Source organism: Pan paniscus, chromosome 5 (assembly GCF_029289425.2).
Source record: "Pan paniscus chromosome 5, NHGRI_mPanPan1-v2.0_pri, whole genome shotgun sequence".
Taxonomy (NCBI): Eukaryota; Metazoa; Chordata; class Mammalia; order Primates; family Hominidae; genus Pan; species Pan paniscus.
The window spans coordinates 95,507,718-95,533,059 of NC_073254.2; the positions used below are offsets into that span (position 1 = coordinate 95,507,718).

The 25,342-nt window shown below is 36.0% G+C and overlaps 1 protein-coding gene, 1 non-coding gene and 1 pseudogene across 3 annotated transcripts in view; 1 reads left to right on the forward strand and 2 right to left on the reverse strand.

The window, feature by feature from the left end:
- The window catches only part of FILIP1 (filamin A interacting protein 1), a 200,101-nt gene that overhangs the window by 169,356 nt on the left and 5,403 nt on the right, over positions 1–25,342 (reverse strand). The gene's annotated exons all lie outside the window — the stretch shown is intronic.
- LOC117980619 (ubiquitin-conjugating enzyme E2 variant 1-like) lies at positions 1,887–3,118 on the forward strand (annotated as a pseudogene).
- Positions 10,640–10,807, reverse strand: LOC112440304 (U1 spliceosomal RNA). Its single transcript, XR_003028469.2, has one exon. It is a non-coding gene; the product is annotated as a U1 spliceosomal RNA (small nuclear RNA).

Genomic DNA, 25,342 nt, shown 5'->3' on the forward strand with positions numbered 1-25,342 from the left:
AAGAAAGGACATATCTGTAAGCAAAGGGCCAAAGAGTCTGAGTTTAGTTCCATGTTCTGGCGTATGTGTGGATCTTAGAATTGCTGCTCTCAGTGCACGAAGTAAAGCCCACTATTGTGCCCCATACCCCCCTCCCTAACTTCTAATCTCATGGAAAGAAAAAATTTCATATATTCAACATAAATTTTGTTTCCATTTAGCATTCAATATACAGAATAAACAACCAAGCCATTGAATTATCTTGTTCTATTATAACCTAATTGATTACCGTGTTTGTGTGTAGTGTCGGTAAAACTAAAGAGAAAGAAAAATAACTAGCTAATTATGCTCAAGTATAAACATAGCAAAATATCTTTTCTTTTACATAAATATCCAGTTTTGGATTACTCAATTAAGAAAGCAAATCAGCTGAAAATAAACAGACTGAATGAGTTTCCTATGTTAACTCACATGATTCCTCTGAGGCTTCCAAAACAGTTTTCTGGATATCATAAAATAAGGGTTCTTTGCACAGCATAGGTCACTAGAATATATTTGACCTAGAAAACAGCCAGAGTCTTAACAAGAGAAAAATATAGTAAAAGCATTATGAAAGCCATGAAGTTAAACCACAACAAGCTATCTGATGTTTCTTATCTTAGTTTATTCATATTAATACCTTTAGATTTCATGACCAGCTCAGAGTCAGTGAACTTTTTCCTTGTCATTTTATTTCCTTATCCAGAGATGTTTGTAGATGGTCATGTTTCTGAAAGAAGGTTCTAGTTGAATTGTTCACATTAGGAGTTAATAGGGGTTAAAAGCAAGGTAGAGATGGTAGGGGGACAGCTGAAAAAAATTGCTATGCTTCTGTGGCTTTTAAAAAATCCATATTTTATGAATCAAAACCATGAAAAACTATCATGATGTCTAAATATTTAGAAGGAAATATTATGCTTCACAGAGGTCATTCTGGCACAGATGTTGGACTGTTCCATGTCTGTCCTTAAGAATCCAAGACCTCAGACCCTTGACGTCATCCTTTTAAGATTATAATGCTCCACAATTTTGATTAACTTGTTTTTATAGACTCAGGCCTAATACTCAAGTACTTACATTTTATTATTTCCTTCTTTTAAATTAACTCAAGATTTTCTTTCCAGTGACTAAAAATAGATTATTTATGCTGCAGTGGTAAATGAAGTCTATTTAAAGTACAGTGATTTGGGTTTAACTGCTAAAAATATTATGGGCCTGGGAGAAAATAATACCAGCATTTGTCCTAACATAGCGTTGATATTAACAAAAATGCTCAAGTGCTTTGTGAAAATCACAGAAAAACTCTGCACACTAAACATCAATGTATGCAGGAAATATTTCCTTTTTAAAACTGAATTTAATGCCTGAACATTTTGTAAATGTTTGCAAAGCAAAATTTGTTAACAGGTCTCTTAGCTCATGCTAAGAATAAAATGTTATTTTTAACTGAACTCACAGCCAGCCAATTCTACCTTCTGATGTACAAAGACTTTGGTTCATTAACAAAGAATATATTTGCTTACTTGTTAGTAACCCTATTTTAACTTCATACTATTCTCCCAAATCTGCACCTGTATATCCAGCAACTCATTCAACTCTTCTACTTCTACGTTTAATAAACATCTCAAACTTAACATGTTCAAAACTCAACTTCTGGTCTTACCCGCTATCTGGTCCTCCTGTAGCCTTCCCCACCCCCATTAATGCTGACTGCATCCTTTTAGTTGCTAGGCTGAAACTCTGACTCTTCCTTTTCTCTCACATCCACATCCAACCCATCCAGAAATTTTATAGTTCAACATAGAAAATATATCCAGAATATGACCACTTTTCACTATTACTATTGCTACCACCCTGGACCTAGCCACCATCATCTTCAACCTAGATAATGCAACAGCCTCCAGCCAGCCTTCTTGCTTCTGTCTTTGGCTTACTACGATGCCTTCTTAACACAGGAGCTAAACTTCACCTTTCAAAACTTAAGTCAAGGAGCAAGAGCAACACAAAATGGCAGCTACCGTGGGCTCTGGAGTAAAAGTCCCTTACAATTTCCAACCGTTGGAAGAACTCAAAGAAGCCCAGAAAGGAGCAGGAGATGGCACAGTTAACTGCGGTCTAGAAGATGATGAAGACATGACACAAGATGCACAGGGCTAACAATTGGGCCTCCAAGAACAATTTATGAAAACTGAATATACAGCCTTAAAATAAAATGTGGACCTAAATAACCAGAAGCAGCCCCTTTTGTAAGATTTGTAACATAAATTAATCTGAATGGAGTTACTAGCTCCAATGAAGAGGTGGACCCATTTCACTGACCCATATCAATGCTAGCAAAATGGCAGAATTCATATAGCATCAAAGTTGTCCTGCAAGAGCTTCAGTGCCTAATAATGTCTAAAGAAAATATGAAACTCCTTCAGCTGCCTGAAGGACAGTTTCACAGCAATTAAAAAAAAAAAACAAGCTCTTCTCCATCCCCTCATTCGATTTAAGCAGTCTTCATTTTCCACAGTAGTAAATTTTCCAGGTGCATCTTATAGACTTCAAAGTACTGGAAAGGAAGCTCCCATTCAAGGACAATTTATCTTAAGATTCCAAAAATGACACTAATTTTTGTCCACTTGAAATATATAAATTGTGCTATAACAAAAATAAAACCAAAAAACCCAAAAACTTGAATCAGATCATGCTCCTTCTCTGCTGAACAAAACTTCTCAAAAGGAGTAAAAGTCAAAATTCTTACAATGGTCTACAAGACTCTGCTTGTTGTCCCCATCTGTTACCTCTCAGACCTCTTTTGCAACTCCTCTCTCCCTCATTCACCTGCTCCAGCCACGCCAGCCATCGCGCTGTTCCTCGAACTGCCAAGCATGTCCCTGGCTTAAGGCCCACCCAGGTTATTCTCTCTGCCTGGCTTACTTTTTGCCCAGATATTCACATGGCTTATTCCTCACCTCTTTCAAGTCTTTGCTCAAACATTACCTGCTCCACGAGGCATTCCCTGACCATCCTATTTAAAATTATAATCTTCATTTCCCTACTCACGCTCAGCACTTCTGATTCCCCTTACCCTAATTTATTTTTTATTTTTCATAGTATTTATCACCTTAACACTTGTGATATGATTTACTTATTTATTATGCTTATTATTTACAATATTTACCCCATGCTCCAGCATGTAAACTCCAGAAGGGAAATAATCTTGGTCTGTTCACTTTCCTGATCAAGTGCCTGAACCAGTACCTGGCAAGTGGTAGGCATTTGATAAATATTTCTTGAGTTAATGAATGGATAAATGAATGCAGTGTTTTATCAAATAGTGGGAATTAACTGCTAGCTTCATTCATGTATCCATTCATCAACAACGTTATTGATTCCAATCAACATTATTGATCACCAATCAACGTTATTGATTCCTGAATGCCTATTCTGCACCCAGTATGGACCCATATTCTGTCTTCTGTTAGACCCCTTGGCAATTAAAATCTGGGATTACATTTAATGTAGTAATCTACAAAGGTAAAACTATTGGTATGTAGAGGACCTAGATTAAGAGATCAACTAGGTCGGTGCTCTCCAATAGAGTTTTCTGTGATGACAGAACTAGTCTGTATCTGTGCTGTCTAGTACAGTAGCCCCTAGTCACATGAAACTACTGAACACTTGAAATAGAGCAATATGATTGAAGAACCTAATTTCCATTTTCTATTTTATTTTATGTTGATTAATTTAAATTTGAATAGCCACATGTGGTTACTGTATTGGGCAGCACAGCTTTAGTTCATCCCTCTGCCTCTCTACCTGGGGCTTTCCCTAAGATATCCAAGGCAGATTGTTAACTATACCACTTTGTTTATCAGAAAAGGTTATTAACAGCTAGTTACTGTCTCCTTTTAACTCTCTTTTCTCCTTTAACTATCCTGTTCATGAATGCATCTTCTTTTAGAATTATTGTTGTCAACTAAGATAAAGCTTTTATATCATCTTGACCAATTTGTAAAATATGAAACCTTAAAAATTTATCCTCTAAATCCAACAGAACATTTTACACACTTTACTACTTTCACAATAAAATTTCTTTTACTTTTTTTACTTTATTTTCCAGCTTTATTGAAGTATAATTGATGTAGAAGGAACTATGCATATTTCTAATGAATAATTTGATGCATTTTGACCTAGGTATACATGTGCAGAATCATCATCATACATAACGTAATTTAAAGCTCAAATGACTAGGGCGACTGCTGACCCACAGGACATCCTCATGTGAATTAGAAAGAAAGGGTCCCTCCTGCCTGTCAGTTGCTCTCTGACAGATGGGAAGAAACAGTGTACTTGCTCTCAGCTCTCGGCTACCTCCTCAGCTGGATGCCTTCATACAGTGAGCAGCATACACAACCATAAATGGCAGTCCTGCAAACTGGTCTGCTAAACTCATTTTCAAAACATCCTCCCAAGGTTTTGAAAATTACACACTGGTTTCCATTTCAAGGTGGTAGAAGGGAAATAGATTGTGGTCTCCTTTTCCCACTAGAAATCTCAAAATTTTAGAATGAATTTTTTAATGCATATAGCTGGGAAACAGTATCAAGCTTTGGAGGACCATATAAACTTTGAGAAGACATTGGAAGACAGAAAGCAGGTGGTATTAGAAGGAGGATTTAAAACCAGCTCAAAACAAGAATAGGAGAGTGCTGCTAATAAATGTTGGGAATGGATACGAAGAACAAGAGGGAGGCCTAAGACAACAGACAGTGTTTGTTACAGGAGAGCAGTAGGAACAGCAAGGTTGAACTGTGCACCTTCCCTCTACCAACTTAGGCCACATTTGGAGTCAAAGAGTAGCAACAGGAGTTATTGCTTCCAGCTGGGAGTCAAAGGTATGGAAGCTTGAATCAGAGAAACAAAGCAGCATCCTGGATGCCCTGAATAGCTGGAGCTACCAATAGGAATAAGACAGCTCCTCCCCTACCAGGAGCTAGTCTGTGACGCCAGGGGCATCCTCATCCCCTCCCACACACTCTTGAAAACAGACTGAAATACAAGTTCCAGCAGCAAATCTGGTCCCTCTCTCTAAGCAGCCTGCCGGAGCACATAGAACAAAGAGCCTAATAAGGAGTGTCAGCTAAAAGATGAACACTCAGGAATCACTTAGCATTGGAGTAAGGCCAATACCATTAAAAAGAAATATAATAGAGTTCTTTGTTTTCAAAACATGAAGAACTTACAGCCAGTAATTAATAATGTCAGAAAAGGACTTCAGAATAATTACAAGTCATATCCACAGAGATATGTGAGAGGATATTAAATCCACAGAAAATAATCAATTAGAAAGTACACCTATTGAAATATTGATCTTTTAAATAGAATATTCGGCAAGCAGGTCAAATGAGAATGGACACAAAGAACAAATTGCTGACCTGTAATATTAATCCAAAAATTTCTTGCAGAATGCAATAAAAAGTGATGAACAGATATAAAGTATAAAATAAAAGTTAGGAATTATGTAAAATAGACTCAAATGCTCCATCATCCACCCAATTGGAGTTACTAAGATATTAGCAGGAATGGAAGGAAGGTAACATATACATTAGTTTAGTCACAATTTAAGGACCAACCAAGTTCTGAGTAAGATAAATTTAAATAATAACCTATACCTAGATATTATATTAACATTTCCCAAACCAAGAATAAAGGAAACAAATACTAAAATCTTTGGGAAAGAAAAAACAAAATCTCTGATACAATTTTCTTGTTAACAAATGAATAAAATCAAAGGAGCAAGAAAAAAAAGTTAAACCTGCAATTTTATATCCAACCAAACTATCATTCAAGAATGAAAATGAAACATGAAGGAACCAGAAACTTTACCACTCACAGTAATTCTCTGATATAATTTTGCCAACCAAAATAAAAATGAATATTATAATAATAAGGAAGCTCTGAAAAATAATGGTGAACAAAAAATCCATTAAATTCTATTATTAATTCTAGATAAGTGTTGATTTTTTAAAACAACAATGATAGGAATTTTTAAAGTAACAATGTAGAATAAACTTCCAAATTAGGTCAATATGGAAGGGAATTGAAATGGGAAGGAATACTTAAGTAAAATTAAAGCATACAAAAATTTTTGGTTTTGTTTAATAAATGTAGAGAGACACTGACCAATTCTGAATATTACTAGAAAATATATTTCATTCAAGTGCTAATTGAATAACATTTAGTAGAAAAACACAAATACAATTTATAATTTTTACGCTATCACAAAAAAGTAGAAGAAAATAAAATCAATCCAACAAAGACAGAAAAAGCTTGAAATGGTATTCAAATATACTCCCCTCTCCCCTAATTTAATCAGGTCCACAGAATTTCATAGGCAACTCTGACCAACCCTTTAAAAAATAAAAAAGAATGTGCATTATCTTGAATTCTTAAAAGCATTAGCTTTTAAGAATGTGCATTAGCTTTTTAAAAATTTCAAGCTGGACTGCATAAGGAAAGAAAACCATAGCAAATCTCACATAGATGCAAATCGCTAAATAAAATACTAGAAATTTAAATCCAGCAATTAATTAAAAGAATAATGCACTATGATCAAGTAAGGTTTATCCCAGGAATACAAAATATAGCTTTTTAATAATGAACAACCAATATAATCCAATATAACTGGCTAACTTAGTCATATGATTTAGGAGAGAAACAGTTTCAACAGGTGCCCAAAGACAATTGTGATTATGTGTGTATATGTGATACACTTGTGTGTGCATCTGTTTATGTGGGAAAAAACTAAGAATAAAAAGAAACTTCCTTAATATAATAAAGAGTATCTACCCCAAAATACAGCAAACATGATATTTATTAGACATATTGTCTGTAAGGTCAAAAACAGAACAAGAATGCCCACTGCTACTGTTACTATTCAACATTAGACTGAACATCCTAGCCAATGGAATTAAGTAAAACCATACTAAGTTGTATAAATGTTGAAAAACAAGGGGAAAACTGTTATTATTTACAGAGAAAATGATAGAAAGCTCAAGATAATCAAAGGAAAAACTTCTATAACTAAGAAGAGAGTTCAGCAAGATAGCAAGAAACAAAAACAACATAAAAAAACAACGACTTTTCTATATATTGCCATTGATTGTTTTTAAAATGTAATTGGGAAGGAAATTAATGAATTAATGCAACAATACACAAGTAGTTTGAAGAAACAGAATAGAGTTCAAAAAACAGACTCACAAACAGAAAATTTATAGAAAGTATAGTCATTAAGGCCATAGGCTCTAAATCTAGATCCACAGGTTTTATTTTTTGTTCCACTATTTCTTGATTATGTGTTGCTGGGCAAGTTATTTGATATTTCCGTGCCTCAGCTTCCTTGTCTGTAAAATGAGGAATAATCATAGAACCAACCAATATGTTTATTTAAATGATAAATATGTATGTATATATGTATGCCTGTATCTATAGAACACATATGTTGATGAAATATGATAAAAGTGGAACTTCAAATCAATGGGAAAATAATGGTATGGCATTTCAAATCAATGAGACTAACTAGCTAACCCTTTTTTAAAAATAAAAGTTTGATTTTATCTTACACTGTTCACAAAATTGTAGTTAAGACTTAAAATTTTTTAATGATAAGAAATTATTAGTAGAAAATGTAGGCAAATATGTGGTGCCTTAGAGTCAGGAAGACCTTCTGAAATAAGACACAAAAAGCAAAAGCCATAAAAGAAAATATAATGAGTCCAGGCCAGGTGGCTCACGTCTGTAATCTCAGCACTTTGGAAGGCAGAGGCAGGCAGATTGCTTGAGCCCAGGAGTTCAAGACCAGCCTAGGCCACATGGCAAAACCCATCTCTGCTAAAAATAACAAAATTAGCCAGGAATAGTGGTAAACACCTGTAGTCCCAGCTACTCAGGAAGCTAAGGTGGAAGGATCTCTTGAACCCGGGAGGTGGAGGTTGCAGTGAACGGAGATCACACCACTGCACTCCAACCTGGGTGACAGAGCAAGACCTTGTCTCAAAAAAAAAAAAAAAAGAAAAGAAAATATAATGAGTTTTACTACATCAACCACAGGAGTATAAAAGTGAAAAGACAAGTACTAGGAGAAGGTATTTCAACAAGTACTAGGAGAAGGTATTTCAACCTAAATAATAATAAAGGATTAGAATCAATAAATCATTTAAAGAAAGAAAAGAATCATCTATTTGAAAAATAGACCAATAGTATAAACTGGTAACTCACAGAAGAACTAATAAAAATAATCAAGATTTATATAAACTAGCACTCAACCTCACTGTGATGGAAGAAATTCAAATTTAAATTCAATAAGTATATTTATACACTGCTGAAGGGAATTTAAATACAAGTATTGCGCATTCACGGATAATTTTGCATATCCTGTCACCTCAAAATTCTACTGTTAGTATCTACCTCAGAGTCAACTAACTGTTGGAGTAGATATTGAGGAAGCAAGTACAACGATCTTCATCATAATATTATTTGTAACAGTGAAAAATTCAGAACAACCTAAATATTCACAAAATCAGGAATGGCTAAAGAAATAATTGTGCATCCTTTCTATGGAAGACCATGCTGCAATTTTCTAAAATGAAGTGAACCTATGTGTACTGAAAAAATGTCTAAGTCATGTTGTTAGGTGAAATAATGTATATATCATTTATGCTAAAATACATACATAGATATCTCTTCTGTGAGCAATGCTATGGAGAAGTCTGGAAGCATATACATTATATTGCTAACAGTGACTATTTCTAGAGAGAAGACTAAGATAGGGGCATTGGAGAGGGGAATAATCAAAGGGTACTTCAGCTTGATCTGTAAAGTTATAATTTTTTATAAGGAGACTCTATTACTAAGGTAATTTAAATTTTTAATGTACAAATTATAATTACAAAGTACTGCAAGCAATTTGCTTTAAACTGGTGAAATCAGTGAAACAACAGTCTTTATAAAATCTAAGCTATTTCTTCTTTTCATTCATATTACTGGAAAATCCAAAGATACTGCATGTCATACCACAGGAGTATAATCCTTTACTCTCTGGTCTTAAAAAATGAAAGGTAATCTTAGGTGGGTCTTTATTTTTGGGGGCCATGTTTTGGATGAAGTTTCATTTACCCACCCAGGGTGCTATGATATAAGTGCTCTTTAATTTCTAAAATGATTATTCTGGAAATAAGAGTTGCCCTTTTAATATAATTATAACATTTGAATGTTAATTTAATAGAACAGTCTTCCTCAAGTCTTAATTAATATTCATTGGGAGAACAATTTTATAAATCTAAGAATTATCCATTTTTTAAAAATTTTGATTCCCACATTGAATGTTTTGTGATAAGATGTTAAAGGACTAATTGAATTTGGCTTTTAGTGGTAAATGTAAGACTGTGAAGGCCAAACATACAAACATTTATTTCTTGATAACCACAAATGGCCTATGATTAAGATGGAACCTGATAATTTAAGGAAAATTAACTTGTCTAAAGTAGAACAGAGAATAATTCATGAATGTACTAATTTTTCTTTTTCTATTTCCCCGCTAGTCTACATTGGTCTTTAACTATGACATGTACAAACCAGTGGGAAAACGTTAACTATGGTTAATGGACTGAATGGATTTATTTAAGAAGAAATATTTAAAGAACTAAAAGCATCAAATTATCTCCACAACACATATATTAGTCACAGAGACATAATATAAAGTATGTCCTAAATATTACGTCTTCCAAAAACCCCATCTTAAGCCTCATAAAGATTGAAAGAAACAGCACATTTCAAAATCTCAAATTCTCTTAGCCATATTTTTACTTTTCTCTTCTCATCACCTATTTCAATATTTTTCTACCTTTCTAATTAAGGTCTATACTCTAGAGGGAAGACTGTGGGTATGGTAGAGCAAAGACTTTTTCAGTTGCAGAGTGTGCATATGAAACCAGGTCTGGCTACTTTCAAACTGACTAAAGTTGAGAAGATCATATGTTGCTTTTTGACTTTATGGACAATCTTGAGGAAGGATCATTTACTTTGATACCTCAAAGTGCTTATTTATGACACAATAATATTATAGGACTTTAAAGGGTCAAAGAGGAAGGGCTAAGGAAATGTTACAGAGTGAGATAAACTAAAGAGACACAACTAAGTGTAATGTGTGATTCTGAAATAAATTACTTCACTATATAAGACATTTCTGGGACAACTGAGAAACTTGAATGGGTTCTGAGTATTAGATGATACTGATGTATCAATGTTAACTTCCTAACCTCGATGCTAGTGTTGTAGTTATACAGATGAATATCCTTGTTTGTAGGTGATCCAACTAAAGAAACATGAGACATCAGATCAGAAATTACTCTCCAGTGTTTCAAGAAAAAAAAAGCCTTTGTCTGTGCTTCCAGCTTTTCTGTAAATATGTGACTGTTCCATTTTTTAAAAACACAATGAAACAAATTCACTCATGGGAAAGCAAAATGTCCATGCATGCGCTAACTAAGAAATGTTTTATTTAAAAACATAAAGACAGAGTTTTATTTGGGACAACGTATAACAATCTCTACCAAATCTATATGAAAACTTTTTTAAGGGGAAAGCACGAACGCAGACCCCCACTACCACAAATTATGCAACTCAGTTTCCCACATTTGGGGAAACCACAGGGGTCAGCACATTCGGAGTGCAATGGATGAGCCTCGCCCTGGGAAAACCACCTTCATGATCATGGTTTAAAAATTTTTTAGGACGAAGGTAAGGGTATAAACATACACACATACAATTTTGGCACTATGACCTCTAGAGAATATCTTACTAAATTTTGAGTTTAAATAGAGTATTTCTTATCTATTTGGCCATGTGAACTGATCCATTAAATTATTTCGAAATAGCTTCAGCTCTTTTCCTTATTAAATGTAGTTCATGCTTACTGTAGAAATTTAAAATCACACATTTATATCTCCAAATGGAAATGGTTACCGTTAATGTTAGAAATATAGTCTTCTTATTTTTGCAATAGAATCTTAAAGATACTTTCTGTAATGCATTTATTTTTACTAAATATATTATTTTATTAATATCATTTACTCTCACATTTTATGTCTGCAGATTGTCATTAAGTGGATGTATTAAGAGCTATTCAAATCTCACCTTTCCTTGGTTAATAGTGCCCTATTATTAAACATATATTTGTTTCTAACTTTTCACTGTAACAATAATGCTACAATCATATACCTGTGATTCAGTTAAACATCCATGCTGTCTTTATTACCACCTCCTACTACCAGAGGACTGGAAGTGAAGGAGGAAGTAACTAGTAAGTAGCCATATGTCAGACCCGACAATGGGTCTTGCTTCTTCCCTTGAAGAACAGTCAGTGTATGCAAACAGAGGGACCAAAAGAACTGAGATGCTAGTTCTTTTTTTCTTCCAGCAGTGCTTGCTTGGGAGGTCTGCAGTTGACATGACAGCAGTGAGTGAGCTGTACATTAGTTTCCCCAGAGCTTCCTTTTTCCATGAAACTATTATACTCATTAGGTATTTAAAGAAGATATCAGACAAAAGTTTTGATATGGTCTGGAGCTGTGTCCCCACTCGAATCTCAAATTAAATTGTAATCCCCAGTGTTGGAGGTGGAGCCTGGTGGGAGGTGATTGGATCATGGGGGTGGTTTCTCATTCACAGTATAGTACCATCACCTTGGTACTGTCCTTGCAATAGTGATGGAATTCTCATGAGATCTGGTCGTTTAAAAGTGTGTGGCACCCCCCACCCCCTTCTCTCCTGCTCCTGCTCTGGCCATGTGACATGCCTACTCCCCCTTCACCTTCCGCCATGATTATAAATTTCCTGAGGCCTCCCCAAGAGCCAAGCATATGCCAGCATCATGCTTCCTCCACAGCCTGCAGAACCATGAGCCAATTAAATCTCTTTTCTTTTTAAATTACTCAGTTTCAGGCATGTCTTTATAGCAATACGAGAATGGACTAATACAGGTTTAATTGATCTCTAACTTAAAGTGAGTATAATTAAAATTTTTCAGTAAAGCATATCTTAAATATAAATCAATGTTTATTTGAATTATAAATCACACATAGTCTGGGCTGGTCAGCGAAGTAGTTCCAGAGACATAGGTGAAGATTGAAGATGTGCTCTAAGAGCTGTTAGCCTTCTACAAGGAAATATTTATTTCCCAATAATCCTGAGAGCAATCTGGCAGGAAATAATGGATGTTCAATTCCTCTCCTGAAATCAGCTCACAGTACTGGTTGTATTTATGATGGGTAGCCATCATCCCTTGTTCCACCATTCCCTACAAAGGACAGCACAGCATCTTATTATATTATGATGATGTTGTTATTAAAACAATAAAAAATCTTTCTGAGGTTTAGAAAGTTAAAAAGACTAAACATGGCTCACATTTCTTACTCTGATAATATCTTTGTGGGTAGATTTTTAAATTTCATAGTGAATTTTGTATACAAATCAAAACTATCAAGTATTAGAAAATCTATTAAGAAAAAAATTATTTTATGAGCCTCACCTCATTCTGTAAAAACCTACATAGCTGAGGTTTTAGACAAGCCCAAATTTTAGTTGACAAGAGGTTAGATCATGTCTTAGGGAAGAATTCAAAAAACAGTATGATTATATCCATAAAATGAAAATGATAATAGTCGTCTCGTGCACATAAAGCATTTAGCACAGTTTCTAATATGGTAGGAAGCACTCAATAAAAGTAACTATTATTATCTGTCATTTACTTTCTTTCTAGAGCCAATAGCTTTAATAGTTACATTAAAAGTAACATTGGCCAGGCGCTGTAGCTCACACCTATAATCCCAGCACTTTGGAAGGCCGAGGCAGGCGGTTCACTTGAGGTTACGAGTTCGAGACCAGCCTGGCCAACATGGCAAAATCCCATCTCTACTAAAAATACAAAAATTAGCTGGGTGTGGTGGCAGATGCCTATAATCCCAGCTACTCAGGAGGTGGAGGCAGGAGAATGACTTAAACCTGGGAGGCGAAGGTTACAGTGAGCCAAGATCACACCACTGCACTCGAGCCTGGGCAACAGAGCGAGACTCCATCTCAAAAAAAAAAAAAAAAAGTGACATTGATGATCATCATATTCAGGTGACAGCTTAGAGACTGGGTCTTATTGGTATCATGATTCCTAATTTGTCATTCAGTTTAACTGGGATTTAGGTGACACTGGGAAATTGCTTCTGTAGTCAGGTCCAGATCTTAGAAAACATAAGAGATTATACCCTCAGTTGAATCAGTTGTAAACTTCAGTTGGTATGAACAAAACTGAACAAACAAGTCAACCACTATTAATAAAGAAATTAAGTTGAGTTAAAGAAAGTAATTAAACATCAATATTATGCAGAATCTTTTCAGGAATATTTCATAAAATGGTGCTCAACCTATTCTATATGCATATTTTATGTGCCTATTTATAACTCTCCTTTTAAAGTTAAGCTGTTGCTCCAATGCACTTATGAAAAATATCTGGAATTTAGCTGAGGACTTTATATAACGAAGATTCTGGCCTTTTCTTAGTATATTGAGCACCCTTTACAACCCTTGTACTTACACCATGTTCTCCCTGTTTCTGAGCATAGTAGACACTATTCCTCCTTACAGCACCAAATTCCAAAATAGAAAAACAAATGTTAAAACCTAGAGTCATGACAGACCATCTTTCTGCTCCCTAGTGTCTGGTTTGATCTCACTGAATGTTAATTTGTTCTTGGAACTCTGTTCTGTTATACAACAATATGGAAGAAATGTTAGGTCCTTCCTCCAAGGTGGATATTTCCTGGAGAATGATTGCGGTTATTAGTTTTAACTGGAAATTGATAATACATATTGAGTTCGAAGGTTAATTATTGGTTAAAAAAATTATCCCTGTGAATACTAACTTTTTCTACAACATTAATAAAAGTGCCTTGATTTTGTGTAGCTTTCATGTATATTAATGTTGAAAGATGCTCTAAGACTGACTGAAGCAGAAGAAATAACAGAAAAAGCATTCTTGCATGATCTCATTTATATGTGGAATCTAATAAAGTTTAAGTCATAGAAATAGAGAGTAAAATGATGGTTACCAGACGCTTGGAGTCGGGGAGAGGGAGGGAATGGGAGTTGTTGATTAAAGAGTACAGAATTTCAGGTAGACAGGAAGAATAAGTTTTGAGATCTATGCCACAGCAGAATGACTACAATCAATAATAAGGCATTATATATTTCAAAATAAGAGAGTAAATTTCAAATGTCTCACTATAAAAAATGATAGGTGATGAATATTAATTAGCCTGATTTAATCATGCCACATTGTATACATATATCAAAACATCACATTATACCCCATAAATGTATATAATTATAATTTGTCCATCAAAAATAATATTAATAATTTAAAATATTTTAAATACCTAAAAAAATAGAGAGAAAGAAAAAAATTCTGAATAAAAGGGAAATAAGATATAATAAAGAATAAGCTCAGGAAAGCATGGGAAGCTGAGTACAAGGCCTAATGGAAAGGGTCCTTGTGTGATGCAGGGGGACAAAATTTGTACACATCCAGGCCTGAACCCAGAGGAAAAGGCGAAGAGAGGGAAACAATTCCCACAAGTCACAGTGTGATTATGTCAAGGAGGCTACAAGACATAATAGGAAACAAAGATATGAGAATATAATTGGCTAGACTGTTTAAAGAAAAGGGGGCTACAAATGGACAATGTGAAGAATTCATTGAATAATGTACTGTTGTTAGATTTCTAGGTCTGACAATCATCAAACGGAAGTTGGAACTAGAGCACAGTTTGTGCTATTATTTTACACTTACATTGTAATTAACAGAATTAAATATGATGCTTGGACTCACTTCTCTTTACCTGTGGGTATGAGAGAAGTAAAGAGATTTCATTCACTTGCGCCCAATGTATGAAAACAAAAGGACAACTTATGTGATACAGCACTACTACTCATCTCAGCACATTCTTTGCAGGATCAAAGAGCAAAAGATAATCTAGATGATCAGCTTGGCTTAAAATGCTTCATGCTTAGCTTTACTCGGGGTAATGTTTCAGGAGTGGCTTCTTCCAAAAAAGGGCTTCCCCAGGAGAAAGCAGAAAAATGTTAGCACACAAGATCTTGAGTGAGATTTCACTCACATTGCTCTTCCCTACCCATTCACAAAATGACCCTGCTGTCAGTGCAGTGAGAAGCAGCTGAGAATTATTTACCACCTTCACTGGACACCTCATAGGACACATTCACCCCATACACCACTCTGTAACTGGAGCTTAGGTTAGCATCAGCCTCTCTCCATCCCCTGGAGTTAACAGGCGGGATTGATGGGTAGTGAGCTGCCGAAAAGCCCAACATCTGGTGGTGATAGAGGCATGATGATACAGAGAAATCATGAGCTCTTATACAACAGGTATCTTGGGAAATAACGCAAGACAGGTGGTGTTCTGGATTCTAGGAAGATATGAGCCACAGCACTGTGGCTTGTCTATAAATTCGTATGTCTGAATTAATAAGCTGTATAACCTTGAGAAAGTTTAAACTTTCTGGGTCTCAGCTTTGTCATCTTTCCTAAAAAGAGGTTAGAGTCAATTATCTTTTAGCATCTACCAGTATCTACAAATACTACAGTAAACCAATTTTTTTCAGAGTATTTCCTGCCCAAAACAGTTTAATGAGCCTGAGCAATTTTATTCTAGGTAATGATCCATGGCAAAGAGCTGTTTGGTGCAATGCCCCATTTCTTCCACTTGCTCCTTGGTCCCTCACTCTCATGATCTAGTCATAAATGTGTCAATTTTGGCTATCAGTTTATGTTTTAATAATACATAACTAAGGAAATAAGTTGCTATCAAGATGTACTTGACACTTAAGGACTATGCAGCCTTGTTTTAACAACCCTATCCTAACAAGGTCCCTCCTAGGAAATCCTATCAAGCAACTGAGAAAGAAGTATATTGGCTGTTTTTTCATATAAGAGTCTCTAGGTCTGCCAAATTTTTACAAGTCAATAGATTTGAGAACAATAGGAGGAAGAAAAAACAACGTACTCTCAAAAGCACTGCATGTGTTTAGATTTTTTTATTTCTCAAAATGGAAATATCCTTATTTTTCTTCTGATTATAAGGATTTTTGCCACATATTGTTGTTTTTCTGGAAACTTTTGCAGTTGGTTTTCCCACCAGCAACATATAGTGTCAACTTCCTCATACCCTCACCATACTGGGTATTGAATTTTTTTCTTTGTCAATGTATTTGTTGAAATAATACATCTTCTTTTAATTAAATTTTTAATTATCAGTAAGGTTAAATAGTTTTTCACATATTTATTCCAAATTATTTATGTCATTTGTCAATTTTTCTATTGTGTCTCTTTTTCTATTTTCATTTAAAAGAGTCTTGGTCAGGCGTGGTGGCTCATGCCTGTAATCCCAGCACTTTGGGAGGCCAAAGCCAGTGGATCACCTGAGGTCAGGAGTTCAAGACCAGTCAGGTCAACATGGTGAAACCCAATCTCTACTAATAATACAAAAATTAGCCTGGCGTGGTGGCACATGCCTGTAATCCCAGCTCCTCATGAGGCTGAGGCATGAGAATCGCTTGAATCCAGGAGGCAGAGGTTGCAGTGAGCCAAGATCGTACCACTACACTCCAGCCTGGGCCACAGAGTAAAGCTGTATCTCAAAAAAAAAAAAAAAAAAAAAAAAGTCTTATATTAAGGACATTTGTTCCTGGTTATTTTGGTCACAAATTGCTGTTTGTATTTTAACTTTGTTCATGATGGTTATAAGGGGTTTTTCTTCAGTGTAAAAGTTTTCATTCAGTTTTTATGGAATCAGACATTTTAGTCTTACGTTTTACTGGCTTTTTGTCTTCCCCACCTATATATGTTTTTAATTTTTTTTGTTAGTATTTCACCTTCATTTTTTAGACTTAAATTTCTGGTCCATCTAGTGCATATTTTAGTGTAAGTTGTAACAGAAATTTAATGTCATATTTTTCCAGTTATTTCAACCCTATTGATTGAATAATTCATATTTTCAGTATAGATTTGAAATCTTTTTTATAATACTACATTTTTATAGTATTAAAAATGTACGCCATTTTTATAGTATTAAAAATGTACGCCATTTTTATAGTATTAAAAATGTACGCCATTTTTATAGTATTAAAAATGTACGCCATTTTTATAGTATTAAAAATGTACGCCATTTTTATAGGTATATACTTCTCTGAACCTTCCACTATTTTCCCTTGATCTCCTCATCTGATATGAACTGAGTCTGATACCACCGCCTAAGTGTTTTAATTAATATGGGTTCAAAACTCTTTTTTTTTTTTTTAAGAGACAGAGTCGCACTCTATTGCCCAGGCTAGACATGAACTCCTGGGCTCAATCGATACTCTCCCTTCAGCCTCCACTGCTCCTGGCTCAAAATTCATTTTAATATGTGGTAAGGAAATTCTCCAACATGTGCTCCAAAAATTTTCTGGCTATGACCTAGGTTTATTGCCTCAGCAGCAGTTAGGCACTTGAAGTGGAGTGTTGAATATATGTAAGTAGTTTTTCAAAGTGCACAAACCTGTAAAAGTCCTACAGCAAATACTTTTATAGGAAGCATTCATCATCTGTTTTTAAACATATTGAGAGTAGTCACTGTTTAGAAAAAATACTCAGCAATGTGGTTTGAGGGTCAGGAATTTTCTAGCCTGCAAGAGGCTTCTTTGGCTGCCTCATTATGGCCACTAAAGATTTAACTGTGATGAACATATATGTATATAGCAGAGCCTCTTCATTACATAATTTTTTAAAACATTAAAATTGTCATGTAAGTGAAAGACTGCAGCTCACTAATTCCCCACTATTTGTACAGCTATGTAGACTTGTTGTAACAAATCAGATGTTTGAGCTTTTCAATAACACTCATGTCTGATGCTTTCCCTTAGACCTTGTTTGTCAGGCCCTATCTTATTTTCGGCCTCTACAGTTCCCTTTCCCACAGCGAGAGTCACTTTATACTGTCTCTGGACCAATCACTGACCATCCAAAATCAGGTGAGTGGTCCCACTTCTGTGGTCTCACTAAACCATTTACCCACTAGTCACTTGGTGTTGAAATTGCCATTGTTTTACCCGTAACTCCTGTTAGAGAGCAGAGATAATATAACACTCACCATTGTATCCCAATCCCTAGCTCAGTGCCTGAAACACGAGTCTCAAAAAATATTTGGTGAATGAGTAAATTATTCTTACTAAATGTGAAGCGGGAGAGACACAAAGAACTCTAGCCCACCACTAGGATTTAGCATCATCTTAGTTGTTTTGACATTGTATGACAATGTTGGCATCTCACTCACAGTCTCTAGGACTGCTCCTCCTCCACAGCTATCCTGTTCCTGATTCCCACCTCCCTGCTCTCCTTCCTGCTCCTGCTGACAAGCTTGCCTAAATGTGGACTGACTCCCTGCCTGTGTCAGAATGCAGGCATCCTCTATCCGCCTGCCAGAATACCCCATAACCACATGTTAGACCTTCAGATCCCAGCTGCTAGCTTGAACCACTCTAACATCTGATGCCACACCATTTAGATCCTATGTTCTCTCAGTTCAGCATCAATCCAACCCCTCTTTTAGCTACAAAACATGGGCCTTGCCTGATTGAGCCCCAGGACACATTCTTTAAGATGAGCAGACTGAGTGGACCTCACTCTATAATCATGTGCTTTCACACAGACCAAATTCTTCTAAATTCTCACACAATAATAGTGAGAGCTCTGTTGAAATTCAACTCCTATGAAAAAGTGTCTGGAAAGAGAAATTGAAATAATAATATAACCCAAATATAGTTTACATTAGATGATTTTAATCTTTCACTAATACTATGTAGAAAAACAAGACCTCTGTTTTTTTCCCTAATCTTTCTCTCAAAAGGACAAAATTCTTCACTTTCTGAAAAACCACAGGCCACTTTCATCTGGTTTTCCCCCTTGTCCTCTTCTCTGAGCTCAGCATTTCACGTGCTCATTTTGGTGAGATTCCATCACAATACATCACCAGGAACACATGCGTTCCACTGGGACTTTATTCCCTGGAAGATGTGAATGGTGATGTAAATAATGGCATCATTGGAATTTGGAAGAAGTGATGCGAGAAAGAAATAAGGTGAAATAAAGCAAAATCAAAAAATTATACTCAATATATCCTTTTGGAGTAATGTAGATAGTATTGATGGTAATAGGGAAATTCAATGGTATTCATCAGCTGGAACTGTCAGCAGAAACATTAATTAAATGGCAGCTGTTGCTTTACCACTTGTAGAGGAGTGGAGCAATCCTAACTCCAAAATAGATTTCCAAGGATGGGAGCGTTTCCAGCTAATGAACTACAGCCTGGTTGTGGTTTTGGGTTAGTAGCTGCAATTAGACTTTTGTCAATAGTTATGTCTATGCCACTGTATTTTAAAGTAAGAATTCTAGTCTGTTAATGGAAATATGTATGCATCATGCTAATTAGAGCTACTAAGTCCAGCTCCCACTTAGTTATGAATTGGTTATTCTGTGATACTCCAGTGAACATTTAAAACATTTGTTTATTTTTAATTAATATTGTTAGAAAAGCAATACATGACCATAAAGGTTTAGAGAAAACTGAGAAGCAGAGAAATAATCATCAATGGTCACTAACTGTTACTGCCATGTTTATCAAGGAAACATTATGTTCACTTTAATCAATGGAAACTGGTCATTAATATTTACTTTCTCTATTTCATGACATTTAATGAATTCAATTTAACAAACAGTTATTGAGTACTTGTTTGGTTCAAGGTGATTCTAAAAACAGTGCCAAGTCATAACGGAATTTATTTATCAGGTTGAATTTTTGAATTTACATGTAAATATGTGTCACAGAATAATTATAAGAATCTTTCACTTTTTGTTTGCTTTCTATTGCAAAAAAAAAATCTGTGCTACAGTATTTGCTATTGGTGATTTTCATCTTAGTAAGATTCATTTTACCGGACAACACACATACATTTTTCTCTAGGTGTGAAGAAGCCTGTTCCATAGAATTTCAAACTTACAGAATCAATCAGAAAATTAATTCCGTACATGCTACCTAAAAATGTAGATTTTAAAAGTTCTTCGGAGTACATTAACACACTGACCTGTCAGTTTCACAGGCCAGATCAGCTTGTTTCCAATGCACCTGCTGTATAGGAAAGCAAAGTGATTAATCCTTTCCTGTTGTTGCTGGTATTGTGAGAGAAGATAGGGGGAGGTATAAAAGTCCAGACAGAGGAATCCCAGGAAAAATGGGGAACCCAGCCAAACTCACAAGACTAGGGGAAAGGTCAAGGATCCAAACAGGACAGTAGAATTTGTGTTCAGAAAGTCTGGGGTAAAGTACATGTGCCCAAAAGTAAGGCATAAAATATTATATTGGTCCCCAAGAGAAAGGAAAGACAGGAAATAAGAAACAAAGTCACGAGGGGAAATAGAGCATCATAACAAAATCTTGAGGAGAATAGGTTGCCTCCAATTGGGCCAGTCATTGGGAAAATAGAGGGGAAGGCAAGGACACAATCTCTAGTCAAACAGAAAGCCCAGTTAGCAGGAACTAAGGTCACCATAACCAGCTGCAACAAGACCCCTGATGCTGAAATGAGGGAGCAGCTGCCATTCAACACCTTATATTTTCAGAGTGGGCTCCAGAATAGCAAAGTGATTAAGAGCTTACAAGCACAGGCTGGGGAGTCCAATTGCCTGGACACATCCCAGACTTGCCACCTGCTTGCTGGGGGCTGGGGGGAGATGAACAATTCCCTCAGCCTCCTTATCTGTAAAATATATAGTATATGTGTATCTGCCTTATGAAACTGTTAGTGCCTAACATACAGAAAGCATTCATTAAATATTAGCTACTTTATTGTTTATTATGATTGTGTGATAGAAAAAAGTAATAGACTGGGGCTCAGGGGACTTAAGTTCTGGTCCTTGCTTTACTTCTTTTTCCACCTATGTGACTCTTGTACAGAACTGAGGTGCGGTCACAGAAAGGGACCCAGAAAGTAATCAAAAATCCTTAAGTCAAGATCTTAAAAGTAAGCCAGGCAACGATCCTGAGTGTCAGTTCTCTTGAGACAGGAACACAGCCACTGCAAGGTGTAGAAAGTACCCACTACCAAGGGTTGAATAATCACAGTTCCATACTCAATTCTACCTGCGGAAGGTTTTGTAACTTGAGCTGAGTGACTTCTCATTCTAGTACTATCTTCTTTAAAATGATGAGGTGGCACTCATCATTTCAAAGTACTATCTTTTAAAGTACTTTTAAAGTACTGTCTTTTAAAGTACTGTCTTTAAAATGATTGCGATAACAGGTTCTCAATATTGGATGCAAATTAAAATCACACAAAAGCTTAGAAAATAGACCAATACTTGGGCACCCTCTCAGGCCAATTTAAATCAGAACCTCTGGGGGCATAGCCCAGGCATCTGCATTTTTAACGCACCCCAGGTGACTTTGATGCACAGAGAGTGTTGAGAGCCACAGTACTAGATAATCTGATGGTTTCAAGTGAGGTCAGAGTCTAGAGGTTTCCACTCCTTTTGGTTTCCTGTAAGGTATAGCTGTCCCCAGGACCAAAGCCATGTAATCATTGACATTGTGGTACTCAAGGCCCTGTGCCTGCTCACAATCAGACTAGGGGCAGATGTGCAAAGAGAACTAGGAAATCTTACAGAAGTCTTAGATAATTCTTGAATGAATATGATAAGCTGTCAATATCTTAAAAATTAGCTAAAGACTAATGTGGAAATTATCACTGTTGTGTACCAAAAGAAATTTAGAATAATTGAATGAGGAAAAAAATACTTCTAGAGGCCAACCAGTCAAACTGTTTGTCTCCAAAGAATAGAACACTAATACTCTTTTTCTGGGTGGGTGAAAAAAAAATTACAGTTCTTTTCCTCCTTTGACACTATTACACCTTTTTACATAAAGACAGGAGAAGAAAAAAGGAAAACTGAGTTTATTGCAAAGAAATCAAGAGATGTTATGTCAAGAAAACAGACAGCCTTCGTGAAATGTAATACATCTCTGCCTTTACTTCTTTTTCATTGACTTGGATTGAACAGGTCTGTATCACACAGCAAACAGTATATTTGCTTCAGGAAGATGTTTAGCCTGTCAGGTGAGTAGCAGTACAAGTCCTGTGCTATTAACCAATAATGAATGTAATGTGTTTGGGGAGGGGGAGTTGGGGTGTGCTAGTATAGTTGTGACAAGTTACTGTTTCAATTTATTAGAATAGAATTTCTCAGAAGGTAGAGATTTATTCTGCTATGTTCCATCCCATATAAAACATTCACCTTCCTGGGATATTCAATCCCACTACCTGGGATATGTGATACCCTGGAAAAGTAGAGTCTTTCTGGCCACTGGCATAAGAGAAAGCAAAGCATTATCTGCTCCATCAAAGTTTTATTAGAATTGCTCTCCTTTTACTTCAAACAATCTGAAAGTTAAATGCCAGAAACGCAAATAGAAACTCAAAAGTTTCAATTATTTCCAAATAGTCAGACATTTGGACATCATGCAGGCAAATAAAGATAAAAGAATTAAATAAAATATCCAATAAAATATGCCTCTGATCCATAGTAGCAAAATGGCTGAAAAGCGTCAGGTAATTTTTCTTAAACTACAGAAAGCTCTCTGTTTTATTTTTTTGAAGGAACATCATGCTGCCAGAATAGCAACTCACTACCAAAACAAAGTCATTTGGAACCAATAACAAGCCTTTATGTGGAGCACCTTCTATCGCCTTCCTCACTGCCTTCTGACCAAAACACACACACACACACACACACACACACACACACACTCCACCAGAGGTTTCTTGAAGAAGTATTGCTACCAACAACAGGGATAAGTATTTCATAGAACTCCCTCTTGAACCCACTTCACAAACTAAATGTTTATGACCAAGGCAGAGACTGGCAGCACATTCAAAGTTTACAATAGAAGGTGGGGCTCTGAGTTGTCAATAGGAGCAACAGCAGACAAAAGCCCCAACAGTGTCAAAGGAGGTGGTACAAAATCAAATGCTCCATGGCATCCTCTTCTTGGGAATCAACCCAGCAGTGTAGAAACCAAGAACCACACTGCCCCATCAACAACTGGAAGGATCGCTTTTGCATCTCAGTGCCCCAGGCCTAGCTCATCCAGGGTGGCCCAACTCTACTGGCCATTGAAGCTTCTGATTCCACTTTGGGATCCTGGAAAAGAGCCTCTGTTAGCCTTCTGACCCTAAATCTCTTTATTCTTTGCACTTTGTGAATCTTTTAATACTATAGGGGCAGCTGTTACCTTGCAGTGTCACATTCTACACGTTTCAGTAAAACATCTCATAGTCATCTAGGTGGAGGTGTTCCATAAACAACTGCCTGAATTTTAAAAAGTGGTTGAAACTATCGAATAGATAAGGTCAAATTGCCTGGATTTGGATTTTAAATCTACTACTAGGTAAGTTATTTAACATTTATAACCTCATTTTCCTAATCTGTAAAATAGTGATAAAAATAGTACCTCATAGGGTTGTTACGAGAAGCAAATAAAATCATCCATGTGAAATGCTTGGCACAATTCCTGGCACATAGTAATATTCTCAAGTATATGCTAGTTATTCCTATCATTTTATATAGTAAATGTACTGCATATGTTGTATATTATATAGATAATATATATTACATGTAGCCATTACTATTATTACTTATGGAATGAGCAGAATGTAGAAGTTGGGGATGTCTTATCAAAAGTTGAGGGGCCCTGAGAAGTGAACTCCACCAATGCAGCTGACTTCCTTAAAGACCAGAACGAACAACAGGCTATGGCCAAACAAGTTGGTTTGGTGTATTCAAACCAGAAGATGATATCTATCAACACAGCGAGTGAAAGTTAAGCTTATATGTAAGGCCACTCCCTGATCCAAATACCAGGCTGCTCTTCAAGCATGTGTCCCTTACTAAACAGTTAATGAAACACAAAGAGCCTTGAATACCTCCAGTGTCACATTTCAAGACTTATAGAATAATTAGGAAAAATCTGAGCTGGCAAAACTCTTCCTGGCTTGCCCTGATGAGCAGACCCTCTTTGTTTTCCATTAGTGTGTGTTGTCGTCACAGTAACTACAGGGCTCCAAATACAGGCGCAGGGCATCATTTCCTCATGTGCACTTAGGCTGCCACACTGAAATAGCATTATTAACTCAGCAATGCCTCTTCCTTTCCTGTTGTGCTTGGTACCATGGTCAAAGAGGCAAGGCCTAAAATGAGTTACTTAAGATATAAGTATATGAAAGAAAAAGAATGTTCATTTATTCCCATTATTGTGTCATCTATGACTTGTGTGTGTGTGTGTGCACGTGCGTGTGTGAAAACCTAATTTTTGCATAGATCTTTTAGATAAACAAGGGCAAGTTGGCAGTAACTCCATTGTCTTGGTGGTGCCAGCAGTCTATTGTTTTCAGTCAGATCTTCTTTTGGCCTGAAATCTTCAGCAAATTATTTTTTAAAGAATGCATTTGGCCAACTCTGATGTGTCCGTTTCATACCTTTCTTACACCTTTTCCTTACAAAGATAAGAAGCAGATAATTCATTTCTTTAAATTAACTTGGGAAGATTGCAATTACAGTTTTTACAAGATCAAACAAGACTATTTTCAAGGGCAGACTATAGGGTCCTTGGTCAGTGAAGCAACAATCATCGTTTCCTCAATGTTTTGGTAAAGGAGGTAGGCAACAGCATTTAGGCAAGCAAATAAAAACAGAAAAAACCTTAAACCTTAAGGGCTCAATTAAAATCAGATCACTCGAGATAATTTCTGCATTAGCTTTAAAAATTCTTTTTAGTTTGTATTTCACAGGCCTCAGAAACACATAAATCACCCAATATTATGCACGTTGACACCACTTCCCAAAAATGGGAAAAAAACCCAAACTTTCTTTTGATGTCTCAGTGTTGCTGTGGCTTAAACAAAGCCCTCAGAGACAGAGCAGCAGGGGGATGCTGGTTTATGTTGTATTACTTCACTTCTGTGCTGGGAGTTTCTCAAGTTCTGCAATCAGCTGGTTAACAGCCAGCTAAAGCTGCTCAATTCATGTATGACTTTCCTTATTCTAAATTCTTCCACAACGGGCTGCCTGGTCTTTGAAATTAAACTGCCTCAGCTACTACCAGAGAAAGCTATATTCTGCCTG